The 12,609-nt window shown below is 37.1% G+C and overlaps 1 long non-coding RNA gene across 1 annotated transcript; it reads left to right on the top strand.

The window, feature by feature from the left end:
* Positions 1-270: 270 nt before the first annotated feature.
* Positions 271-11,466, top strand: LOC126913654 (uncharacterized). The gene is made up of 3 exons (XR_007709311.1): positions 271-339; positions 10,499-10,635; positions 10,995-11,466. It is a non-coding gene; the product is annotated as an uncharacterized LOC126913654 (long non-coding RNA).
* Positions 11,467-12,609: the final 1,143 nt, after the last annotated feature.

Raw genomic sequence — 12,609 nt, forward strand, 5'->3', positions numbered from 1 at the left:
GGACAGAAGCCTCCTTCCCCTATATCTCCTACACACTGTTTATTGTATGACAAATCATTTGGGGATGTTCAGCCTACTAGAATGCCATTTCAGCTAATGCATGCAAAGATCTCCAGTTTTGGCAGAGACTTGCTGACAAACCTACAGCACACTCTGCCTTTAAATGATAGGTCTGTGAGGAAGGCTGCAATCCAGAAATATATTCTCTTAAATCAGATAGAATGAAGTCCTGAGCTCATGAATAGTCTCAGTATAACACTCCAGAAAACCACAGGCATTTCAAGGCATTTCTGCAGTGCGACACAATCCCATGAATATCTCAAGGAAAAGCTGACACAGGTGAGCCTGCTGAATCTTCTGAGGCTAAGTACCTTCTTCTCAGTCACACACAAAAACAAAACCCAGCTCTAACTCCAGTCTTGGATAAATTATAAAATGGCTTCTATTATAATTACCAAGGTCCCAGGGGGTACATATAATTGAATTAAGGGGTGTCTCTACTTGCATACTTAGTGGCTGTAGAGCTGTCTTCAGCTTCAGTCTGTGGTCCTGTAATCAGTGTCCAGAACATGCACAAGACGCCCTTTAATTCAGTTATAAGTTAGCCCTTGGGGAACCACAGAATTAAACAGTATCATAAGGTTCTAACCTGGTCCATACAAGGGCTAATTCCCATGCTCCGTTCAATAGGGGATTTCTCAGCCTCATCAAAGTTTTATGCTAAAATTTGGCTAATATTTTGAAAGCATGTTACTTTATTTGACCTAAATGACTTTTGCACCATGTTCATTTCCATTTTACTCTATCAGCCTGTTTAACATAATAGCATATTAACAGTACATTTGAAAGAAGAGTCAGTGGTTTGGAGTCAGTCCAAAGCAGTCACAGCAGCAGGAGAGAGCAATAAGAGTTTTGAAGAAGGAAAATCAGAGTTGAGTCCCCATTACTGCTTTACAAAATGCAAATATCCTTGTGCACAGGGATGTTTTGGCATAAGAACATAATGTTATTTGTACCAGATTACCAGATTATTTCCAGAAAGATGGTCCCTGAGAAGACTAGACTACTACAAATGACTCTTTATAACTGTAAAATGCTGATGAAGCAAATACTTGAAATTATGATGTCTTTTAACATATGTGTAAGTAGTGTATTTTTATATAATACCATTATATACCATTCTATACATTCATGCATGTGTGTGGACAGACAATAGAGAAGATTAGTAGAACCTTATACTATTAAATTCATATTATTAAATCTTGTTGCTTATAGCTTTGCCAAATCAAAATTTATCCATAATTTTCTCTGATAATTATCTGCCTCAAGTTAATGTATTTAATTTTTAGTTTGTATTGAATGCAAAACAGCTCAGTCATTTCCAAAAGTGAGACTCCAGAAAACATGCTTTGTCAAGATAAAATAAAATTCTGGTTATCTTTTAACTGAGACACTGTGGATAGAACGAGATTGTTGAAATTCACCAGAGAAGCAGAACATGTGGGCTTATGACAAAAAGAATGAGGGCTTCACCATTATGGTGGACATTTAAAACAAAGTATGCATTTACTTAGAGGGGTGATAATTGTTCATAGAATTAAACTGACAACATTTATTTTTGCCGTGTGTCAGATAACCCAAGCAAACAGATCAATTTCAGTGAATTTGAGACATCTGTATGCATTTGAGATTTGCAGATGTTGACTAGCATCAGGTTATAAAGCAAAAGCAAAAAAGGGCTAGCATGACTGAATGGAGCCTGCCAACAACAGCTGTTGTGAATGGAAGCCTCACTTCCAATAAAATGCTAAGCTAAGGAAGGGTTTTCTGCAAAGATACCCAAAACTCTTCACACGCCAGTTAGGAAGTAACCATCTAGGAAGTTCCTGACTAGGAAAAGTTAATATATTTAGCTGGAGTTACAACAGGTTCCTCTCTGATCTCAGAGATTCATGTCAGTCCCAGATAATACAATGAAATTGTGCTTCAACAAAGTGACATCCTTCTACTGAGGGCTCCTCCATGTAGGACTTGTTGACATGTGGGAAAATCAAGAGAAGCTGCCCAGTGCAGCACATCTCAAGCAAATGACATCAACAGGCTGCTGCACCCAGACAGAAATGCATGTGTATATCCAAGGGCACAGCTGATCTGTAATTTTTCCCTCACACCCAGCAGAACATGAAACTGGAAAGGCACCATGAAGCTCATGACAGACATTACTGTTAAACTATAAGACCTTATAAGACCAGCAGCTCCACAGCTCTCTATGAATCACAGAACAACCTGTGGCAGTCAAAATGCTGAAAGCCTCCAGAACCTTCAGGCAGGCACAGGGAGAGATGAGGAGAGAAAAGGGGCATTGCCACTATGTGTAAATAGTCAATTTGTCAAACAAGAACCTCTGAGTGGTCCTAGGAAGCAATCCAAATTGCACTACGGAAGAATTAAAATCTTTTTGTGTCAAGACCATCTTAAAGAGTTAGATAGAATTAGCAAGCACAAATATGAATGAATAAAAGAACAAAGTATATATCACAAACTGTAACTATAGAGACAAAACTTTCACATATTTTTTACCATTTGCAAGAATATTAGCATGATCGTATAATATATCATATAAAGTATAATGTTGTAGTGAAGTGGTTTGTGAGTAGAAAATATCTGTGCAGTAATTATCACGTTCTGCAGAGTTACGGGCTTACTTGCTACATTAAAAGAACTAATGCAGGTTGTTATTCTGGCTTAAATGTGCACATTTGGTAGTCACACCTATATGAATGAGAACCAGAGTATGTATATTTGTCCTTGGCATACCCTACTCGCAAGGTCTTGTTACTCTGGAATGGCAATCAGGACTATCAGTTTAATGTTCTGTAAAGCACTTCTTACAAGGTTTCTAACCCGTTCCTTTGTATAGGAATCAGCAAGGTTCACAGGAACATTACAGAAGGTCTCTTCCAAGGGAACAATTAATTGCAAAAAGGGCGTTATTTTCCCATCAGGTTTATGACTTCAAATATATGGGCAAACACACCAAACATCCTCCTCTAGTTGCTAAGAGATCCTAAGTTCAAGGCACTTGAATGGCATAGTGAGGTGCATACCTCTGTGGTGGGATGTTAGTGGTCCCACCTGTTCTCGTGTTTTACAGACTAAGATCTAGAGCTGGTCAGACATTTTCTGTTGACAAATCAATTGTTCCCCAGGAAATTCCAAATCACTGGCACAGAATCTGCTCAGGGGTTATACTGACATCGGCACAAAATATTCAAGATACTGCTTTGCTTACAATCTCCAAACAAACTTTTGTGAAGGAAACAAAACCTGCATTAATCCTGCATATCCCTCTTTCTCCTGTAACTGCCATGTTCATACGCCAACAGCGTAATATGGTTTGTTTTAAAATGCTAACAATGTCTTGTCCCAGCCACTAAGAACCAACACACTAGGACCTATTTTTTTGTGCATCACTCTGTCCAGCACTCAGGCATCAGAGATAAAGAGGGAGCCAAAGTTACACTTTCCAAGAAAAGGCAAAGGTTCCTCTTTTTTTCTGTCCCATGCCATGGTAAAATTGTACAGGCAAGTGCAACACATTTCCTCACCTCCACGTAAGCTGATTGCCCAGCAGCAGACACAGCAAGGAGCAACGAGCATCAAAATAGGAAGGCTGGCTGCCACCTCAAGGCCAAACATCTGCTTTCCTCTCCTTGGTGTGAGCAAAGTTTCCACCTGGTTAGGCCTGCAGAAAATGTGGCAAGCAGATCACCAGACATGTGAAGGGAGTGACAAAGTCAAATGTAAGTGTATGTGACAGTTGAAATTGTTTGTGACTTAAAGATAGTCAACAGCAGCCAGCAGCAGTCAGGAAGTGCAAAGGTCACAGAGAATACACATTGCCAGTTGATGGCATTATATTTCAAGGCCTGAGAAGCAGAAAGAGTGAAAAATAAGGAACATTTGGACCTAATTAAGCAACAAAAGGAATCATAGGTCTGGGAAAATAAGAAGATACATCTCCAGAATAAGGTACATTCTCACAGTGAAATTCCCTTCACTTGGATAGCGTCACTTTCCAAGACCTTTGAAACAATTGAACGCTGACCTCAAAACAACCATGCATAATGCCCATTCCCATCACGATCCCTGTCAGAGTTCAATTCTACCTACCCAAAACTAGGAAGGAAGGAAGGAAGGAAGGAAGGAAGGAAGGAAGGAAGGAAGGAGGGAAGGAGGGAAGGAAGGAGGGAAGGAAGGAAGGAAGGAAGGAAGGAAGGAAGGAAGGAAGAAAGGAAGGAAGGAAGGAAGGAAGGAAGGAAGAAAGGAAGGAAGGAGGGAAGGAGGGAAGGAGGGAAGGAAGGAAGGAAGGAAGAAGGAAGGAAGAAGGGAAGGAAGGAAGGAAGGAAGGAGGGAAGGAAGGAGGGAAGGAGGGAAGGAAGGGAAGGAAGGAAGGAAGGAAGGAAGGAAGGAAGGAAGGAAGGAAGGAAGGAGGGAAGGAGGGAAGGAAGGAAGGAAGGAAGGAAGGAAGAAAGGAAGGAAGGAAGGAAGGAAGGAAGGAAGGAAGGAGGGAAGGAAGGAGGGGAGGGTAGAGAAGGCTTGCTAGAGAAGGCTTTCTGCCTGGTAGAAACTATGCCTTCATCTTTATTTCTCACTCTTGTATCAGCAAGCCTAATAAAATAATGTGATCAGTTTATAACTTGATTGACACCTGTTTTGTGAAACAAACTGCCTAGCTACAGCTGGCTACAACTTTTCCCTGGTTTTCAACAAATTCGTTATTGGAATTGCAACACACACACAAAAATCCTTCACTCCCTTACACCCATGCAACAACACAAAAGTCACAGGTTGCCAGGACTGAATTGAGACCAGAATTTGTCCAAAAGACTGGCAAAATAAATTGGCTGATTGCTACATATTGCATAAATGCTGGATCATTCTCAAACAAGAAGAGGCTTATGCACTGAGGCTCTGTCTGGGGGATATGTGAGGCACAGTTTGGCTTGCACGTGCTTCTGAGTGTTGCAAGGCAGGTTGCATTAAGCACATCTGCATCTTAAAAGCACAGCACAGCACTTGGCTTTCTAGCCTAGTCTCCTGTAACCTTGCCCAGTTTGCATGACATCATGAGTCTATTGTCATGAATTAATATAAAACTATGGTTTGGATCTTTCACTCAAGCTGCTGTTGTATTTGCCACTGTTTCTCCAATATAGCAGCAAAGCCTCTGCAGGGTCTGGAATTTCTTGCATGTGTGTACCATATGAAAACCATTGTGAAGTTAGTTTCCTAACTCAGAAGAAACTGAGATGAGAGCTGAGAAGAATAGCCCAGTGTTTTCACTGAAAGCTTTTGAAATCATCATTTGAGATCCCCTTCAGATCTTTTCAATGAAAAGACTTTTTTCTGCAGTGACTTCAGGTTGTATTTCATATCCAAGCTGAAGATGTGCAAATAACTACTCTAACAGAGATTGGCGCTGTACAATTTGCCATGATATATTGTAAAAATGCAGTCAGCTGGTGACATTTCAGCAGACAGATGTTGACCATTATACACACAGCACAACGGGATTGTGCACTTACATTCACATGCATATTTCCTACACTTGCACAAAGACCCTGTCCTCATAGGCACACAATCACAGAAACCTCAGTCCTCAGTGTTAGCATATGCCGCAGGATTATAAATGATAATTCCTTGAAGAACACTCTGAAAAACTACAGTAGACAAACTTCTCATTTGATAATACATGACTCTTCATTTTGCTCTGTCAGTGGTACCATTCTTCTCAGCAACCACAACTTCTCATTCTTTACAAAAATGGATTTGTTGAAAATTATTACCCCAGATTTACATTTAGAAAAAAATAAATTAAATTTGTCTGTCCTCTAAGATTCATTAGCAGAACCTATGAGAAATGTATGAAATGGCATCTGACATTTCATAAGTAATAATAATAAAAAAAAAAAAAGTAAAAAAGAATCTTCTTTACCAAAGAATCTTTAGTGAGAATTGAGTAATCCAGTTCATGCTGGGTAGCACTGACCATAAGATAAGGAAGAGAGACCTCCAACAGCATTTTTAACATCAAAAAGAGAAAACTCTTCAAGTCACAAAATGTTCTTATATATCTTTGATTTTCACTTGAATTGCAATCCAGGAATTAAAAGAAGTTTTTGAAAAATGCCCTTGATCTTAACCCTAGGCAGATATATAAATAGACTGACATGGACAGTAACAGCATAACCAAAAGATTATGCTATTTTATGGAGCTGCTAAGCCTTTCACATATCAAAAACTTTCAAAGTTTAAATGAACACCTTGAAGAATTAATTTCCTCACAGTTCCTTATGAAATGATATCTTCTTTTCTTTAACAGAACGTTTTTTTAACTCCCAAAGAGAACATTTGTCATATATATCATCACCCAACAAACACCTTTCAACCCTCTTTTGGTCCTTGACAGAAATGTAGGGTCTATATGCATATTTGTAACTAGAGAAACACTACTACAACTCAAATTCTAGAAATCACACCTGAGGCTCAGCAGTTTCTTCCACCATTGCAACTCCAATCATGTCTGTTTGCCAATGGTAAAGGCAAAATCCTGTCTCTGCTGAAGCATGAGTTCCAAAAACAACTTTCAAATTTACAAAAATCTGAACTTCATGACATGGGAGCATCCTGCACATGAATGCAGTCAGTCTGAGATCTGTTTGTCCATTTGTATGCAAATACATCAATATCAAGACTATAATTCCTGAATCATACAAGAAAGAAAAAATAGGATCAGATCTACTTTTTTGATTCCTTATTCCTTTAAATTTAAAGCCACTTAACTTCCTTTCTAAATGTAAGACTTCTCATCTTCCAGGAAAAAAAAGAAAAAAAAGAGGTTAAAATTTTGAGAATTTTTGAAACTTAGAAAGAGGTATGAGAAATTATAGTAGATTTGCAATCACTAGGTACCCAATACTAAGACAGAGTTGTTGTTACCCAATTTTACTTTATTTACCAGCATGATCACTTTATTTTTTTTATTTTTTAAATATTTATATATATATAAATATATAAAAAATATATAAATATATAAAAATATATATTATATAAAATATAAATATAATATAAAATATATATTATATTTTATATATAAATATATTATATATTTAATAAATATATTTAAATAAAAATATTTTTTTATTTTATCCATGGTTTATATCTCTGGTGACCCAGCCCTAAATCGGATTACCCCAAATTACAGGAAATGAGGAGAAAAAACATAGTAGGCAGACCTGTCTTTATAATTTGATCTGCAGGCACTTGATCAAGAGTAAAAAGCATCTAAGGAGGGAATGGATCAAAGAGGGACCTAAACAGGGATCTAAAGAGGGAACTGAATGTCATGATCATATAACCAACCAAACCCAGACTGGAAGACTGAATACCATGCTATCAAATATTTATTTAAAAATTAAGTCACAATGGACAAAATTGTGCAGTTGGTAATTTCTTGCACAAATGCCCAAAATCTGATTGTAAGAAGTGAATGGAACATTCCATGAACATCACTGAATTGAAACTGACTTTTGAATTTCAGTAAGTATTCACAGACCTTTTTTCCCATTTGCTCTGGTATGCACATACCACTCATTCTTGGCTCAGAACTGTAGAGCTGAGCACATTAGACATGGTGACTACTAATCATGGTTGTTCTTTGAATCTTTCTAAATTATAACTCAGGCCATGAATAACCAAAAATAATTATGATTTCAGAAATGTTGAATTGTACCTTTTGAAATGTTTATGCCTTTTCAACACATTTGTATAGAAATAAATACCTCTCATGCACATAGGAATTAATTATGTGTGTTAGAATTTGACTTTTTATATTTATATATATGTACATTTTAAAATCATTAAGTCCATTCATTCCCAATTCAAAATCCCCTTTCAGTGATTTCCAGTAGTCTGCTAAGACTAACAGTCTTCTTCACTAGTTAAGAGTAGTTCCACAGGTTTAAGGTCAGAACAAACTGCTTGATATTTTAGCTGAATTCTCCATTAAAAAGGCGATTATATTTCACCAAAACATCACAATATCAGACTTAATAGTGTTAGTTATACCAAAACACATAATTCTATAAGCTGTCTAATAAGATATCTTTCTTAAGTAATATTACACAGTCATATACATGTACATCTGGACTTCAGAAGCCTTTCTCCTGTATGCAGGCTGTAGAAGTAATTTTCACCCTACACCAGCAGCCAATGAAGAAGTTTGTATTAACTTACTATTATTTATTTATTTATTGGTTTGGGACTGTAAGCATGTTTCTATATTGTGTTTAAGCTTTAGTGGCAATGGAGAATTTTTTACTTTACATACATACTTACATTATTCTGTCCAGAACACTGCTTTAAGCTTTTACTGTAAACTTTCAATAATCTAAGGAAAAAAAATAAAATAAATAAACCCAAGAAGGAACAGATCAGCATATCAACAACAGATAATGATAAATTGCCTAACAATTTCTATTTGAAAGGCTAAAGTCACTCAGTGGAATTGACTGTGACAAACATCAGGTTTCACTGTCTTGTGGGAAAGCTGACCCTATTGCTTCTACTTCAGTATTAAAAATATATAAATAAGTAAATAGATAAATAAAACAGCTTGTTAGCTGGAGGAGTGCAGTGTAGTCTGTCTTCGGCTAAGATTTGATTAAAATTAATTTTGCAGTTTAATTTCAAGATCATGTCAAAGCTGTCAATATTTTCCATTTTTTCTAAATCACTCCTTTGTGATGCCTAAAAAATCCCAGATTACTATATTTTACCTCTCCAATAAATTGCTTTACAATTGAAACATAAACTAAACCCAGCCTCGGTACTAACTAATGTGTTATGAAGACAACAGGAGACAACATAGGAGACTCACCACAAGGACAAATCTTTCTTTTGGTAAGATAATGTGCCCCAAAGAGCAAAGCTTCTGCCCATAGAAATGAAAACTGCAAAGCTGTTATTCAGATGTCAGTTGGTTCCATTTTTTTCTGTTCAGGAAGTTTATGCATGCTGAAGTTACTAAGCTTTGCAAAGAGGACAAAGAGAAGCAACGAAGTACCACCTCATGCATGGCAGCCCTGTCAGCGTAGAAGACAACAGATATCATGGCCTCACTGAGTCCTCATCTGCTAGCTTGTTTCTGTATTAAGCTATTGCACATTGACTTCATATCTCCTCCTTTGTGCAGAATAACTTCTTCTTGCAGGGAAGCCAGTATGCTCTCAGGTAATCCAGGAAACAACAAGCTCTTCAAAGTTACCAGCTAGAAAACTGATAGCTACACATACCAGAGCAGCCTCAATGTCAGTATGAGTTAGATTTCTAAGTACTTAGACAGAATGCTCCATGCGTTTTGCAACCTCTACTGAGCTTTAGGAGTTTTGTAGCTCCTGAATTATTGGAGTCTACTGAATTTTACAAATGATCAGCAAGTCCTTCCTTTATTGAAAACAGAGTTGTCAGGGATACTAAGCCATTATCCATCCTACTGCACTACCCTAAAAATGTGTCAGGAAAACCAAAACCGCTCCTTCTAGAGGTTCACTATATCTTTTTTCTTTTTCTTTCTTTTTTTTTTTTTTAATGCCTTCCTGTGATGGAGACTCTCCAAGAGTTATAATCTATTCTAACTGTCTTCAGCAGCATTAAGAGGATGTCTTCTAAGACTCTGCAGGCATTCAAGTAAATTACTAAAACTGTTAGAAAAAAAATAAAATTAGTGTGTCGCAATATGACTTTACTTTACCCTGGTTCCATAACTTATGTATCTGCATATGCTGATCTCTGTATTCGTGTCCACTGGGGCTGGTTAAAAACCTACAAAAGGTTTTAAAGCTGTTTTCACTTCAGAAAATTTTAGAATGATGGCTTTAAAACAAACAAACAATGAAACATTTTTTCGCTGTACATTTTATCATTGAAAATCACTGAAATATACCAAAATAGGTTTTAAAAACATCAATACAACTTCATTACACAGGAAAATTCCTATGTTTTGGTAAACTGAAATTGTGAGCAATTTTTTGTTGGTGGTAAAAGAAGAAAATTGAGAGATGCAAACTTTTTCAATCAAAATTGTCAATATTTTTCCTAGTCCATTAAAACCACATTTACTAACAAAAAAGGACACTACAATAGCTCTTTTCATTTACAGCAGGCACCATCTGTTTTATGTATTGAAAGGGGGTGGCTTAAAAGAAGAAGCAACTGGTCACAGCAGCCATTCAACAGGTTTTAAGCAAAACTAAGAAATATGTGGGTAGGATCCAAAAAGCAGTAAGGAAGAAACTGGCCTTGGTTTCTACCTCATCTATCCATGTGTAAGAAGTATTTTCACCAGTATTACTTCCTATATCAGTGGTCTGCTGTGTAACTTCATTATGAGTTTACTGAAAAAAAAAAAATAATACAGTCTTCCTCTGTATTTCAGTAGCCTTTGCAATCTCCTTGAAAAGGATGGTTCATGTGATCTGCAGGACTTGCCATGAAGATGCTTGAAAGGCTCCATTCCCTTTAGTTCCAGTGTGAACACCAGAAATGGATTTTGGACAAAGTTTCTGCTGCAAGGTCAATTTTTATTTGCTTCTTTTTACTTTAAGGAAGTGCTTTCATTTACATTGTATATATATTTTTTTTCCTTCCAAAAATTACTTGCTGACCATCATGCTCAATAGAAATGGGCACAGCAGACCCAGAATGCACCTCTGAACCAAGCCCTCCACTGTTCCTGCCCAGGCCTTCTGTTCTGGGGGAAACCCATCTAACATTTTTAGCTTTATGCTGCTACATCCATAGATATGCATTACTTCAGACAGACCTCTTCCTACTACCTCTCTGAGGACATCATTTGCCTGAATTAGAAGTAATATAGCAACGTAGAACCTTTCTCAAAAACAAATCTAGCTGATTTTTTTTTTCTTCTCCAGATTCTCAGTACTCATGGCTCCATCTACTCTTTGTTCAGCTACTACAGTGACAGAGAAACGCAGGAGAATCCTGAGCTTCTGCCATCTACCTAAGCTTGTGTACTTCTCCATAGGGAGGAAAGGAAACGAGGAAAGGAGATACTCACACAGGTCATATAGTCTCACACTTCAGTGATAGGTGTCAGGTCTCATAGGCTTCTACAGAGGAAGAATAGCATTACACTCATCACCTATTTACTACATGTCTTGATTTGCAACATAACATGACCAAAATGGAGAGCTCCAGTCATGTGAGAAGGACAAACCTAGCAGCAGGACAAGCATATAGATGGATTGGAGGTCCTGTGACTGGATATGAGTGAACAGCTATCATCACACACCATCTGGAAGGCCCTTATCACATGATGAACTAGCAGAGATAGGACAACAGTCACACAGAGGGACGTACATTCATGATACCATATAGAAAGTTTTAGGTGACCTTCCTTCAGAGTAAAGTAGTAGCAAATCTACTAAAACCAGGTTACACAGAAAAGAGTGCTGATGAGAAAATATTTTGTGAAGGAATTCAGTGAGAGAGAGAAAAGAAAAAAAAAAAAAGTGATTTAACCCAGCTTCCTCTGCTTCTCTTCAGTAAAATAATAGGGATTTTCTTTTCCTTCTTCACCTGAAGCTATGGAAAATTATTATTTGTACACACATTTTGATCTTGTTCAAATACAGAATCAATTTTGATTCTAATTACTTTGCATTACTTACATACCATGCAGTCTTTATGTTTAAGTTAAACTGCCAATGAACCTGCAAGAACTGGAGTATTAGGTTCCATATTACTAAGATTATAACACAAGATTGTTGGGAGTCTGCTGGAATTTTGTGAGGTTACCAGTTTGCTGACTTGTCTTAAGACCTGTCAGGTTAAGCTGATTAATCAGCTCCTTATGGCTGCAAGAAGCATTATAGACCACTATTGGGAAAAGAACAGAGCTCATAGCCTAGAAGAATAGCTTTGGAAAATGTAAGGAGTTGTCTCAGTGGAAAAATTGACAGAATGCTTAAAAGATAAATTATATGCAGAATTAAATGCTGTACACAATTGGTCTTTTTCAACTACACTAAAAGTACTTTTTCAACCACATCACTAAGAATGTTGCCTGTTTCCCAAAGCCAAGAGTTTCATAGCTGAAGTTACACTCCAGTTCACCATTACTGGAAGCAGCATATGGAATGGAAATAAAAAGCAACAAGGTGACTGTACTTCTGTGGTATTCTGTTGTCTACCATGACCATGGGATAGGATTCATCAGGCCCATAATTTATGGCTGAAATGATACTCTGAGACCTGTCTGCATGATTTTTATTGATTTCCTCAAAATGGCTGAAGTTTTAGAGTATTTGTGGCTTAGGAACAAATTGTGCTTTTTAAAAAGATGCAGACAATAAGGTTCCTGATACTATAGTTTGATAGACTCAGTAGCAGAATTCAAAGCTCATTTGCTCATATTACCAAATTTTCATTGATTCATTCTAAAGTAGGGTTGGTTTCTCTTTGAAAAAGCACAATAAAAATTTTAGTCATTCATACAAGAAAGAACATTCTGTACGTCCCATCAGA

Source organism: Cygnus atratus, chromosome Z (assembly GCF_013377495.2).
Source record: "Cygnus atratus isolate AKBS03 ecotype Queensland, Australia chromosome Z, CAtr_DNAZoo_HiC_assembly, whole genome shotgun sequence".
Classification (NCBI taxonomy): Eukaryota; Metazoa; Chordata; class Aves; order Anseriformes; family Anatidae; genus Cygnus; species Cygnus atratus.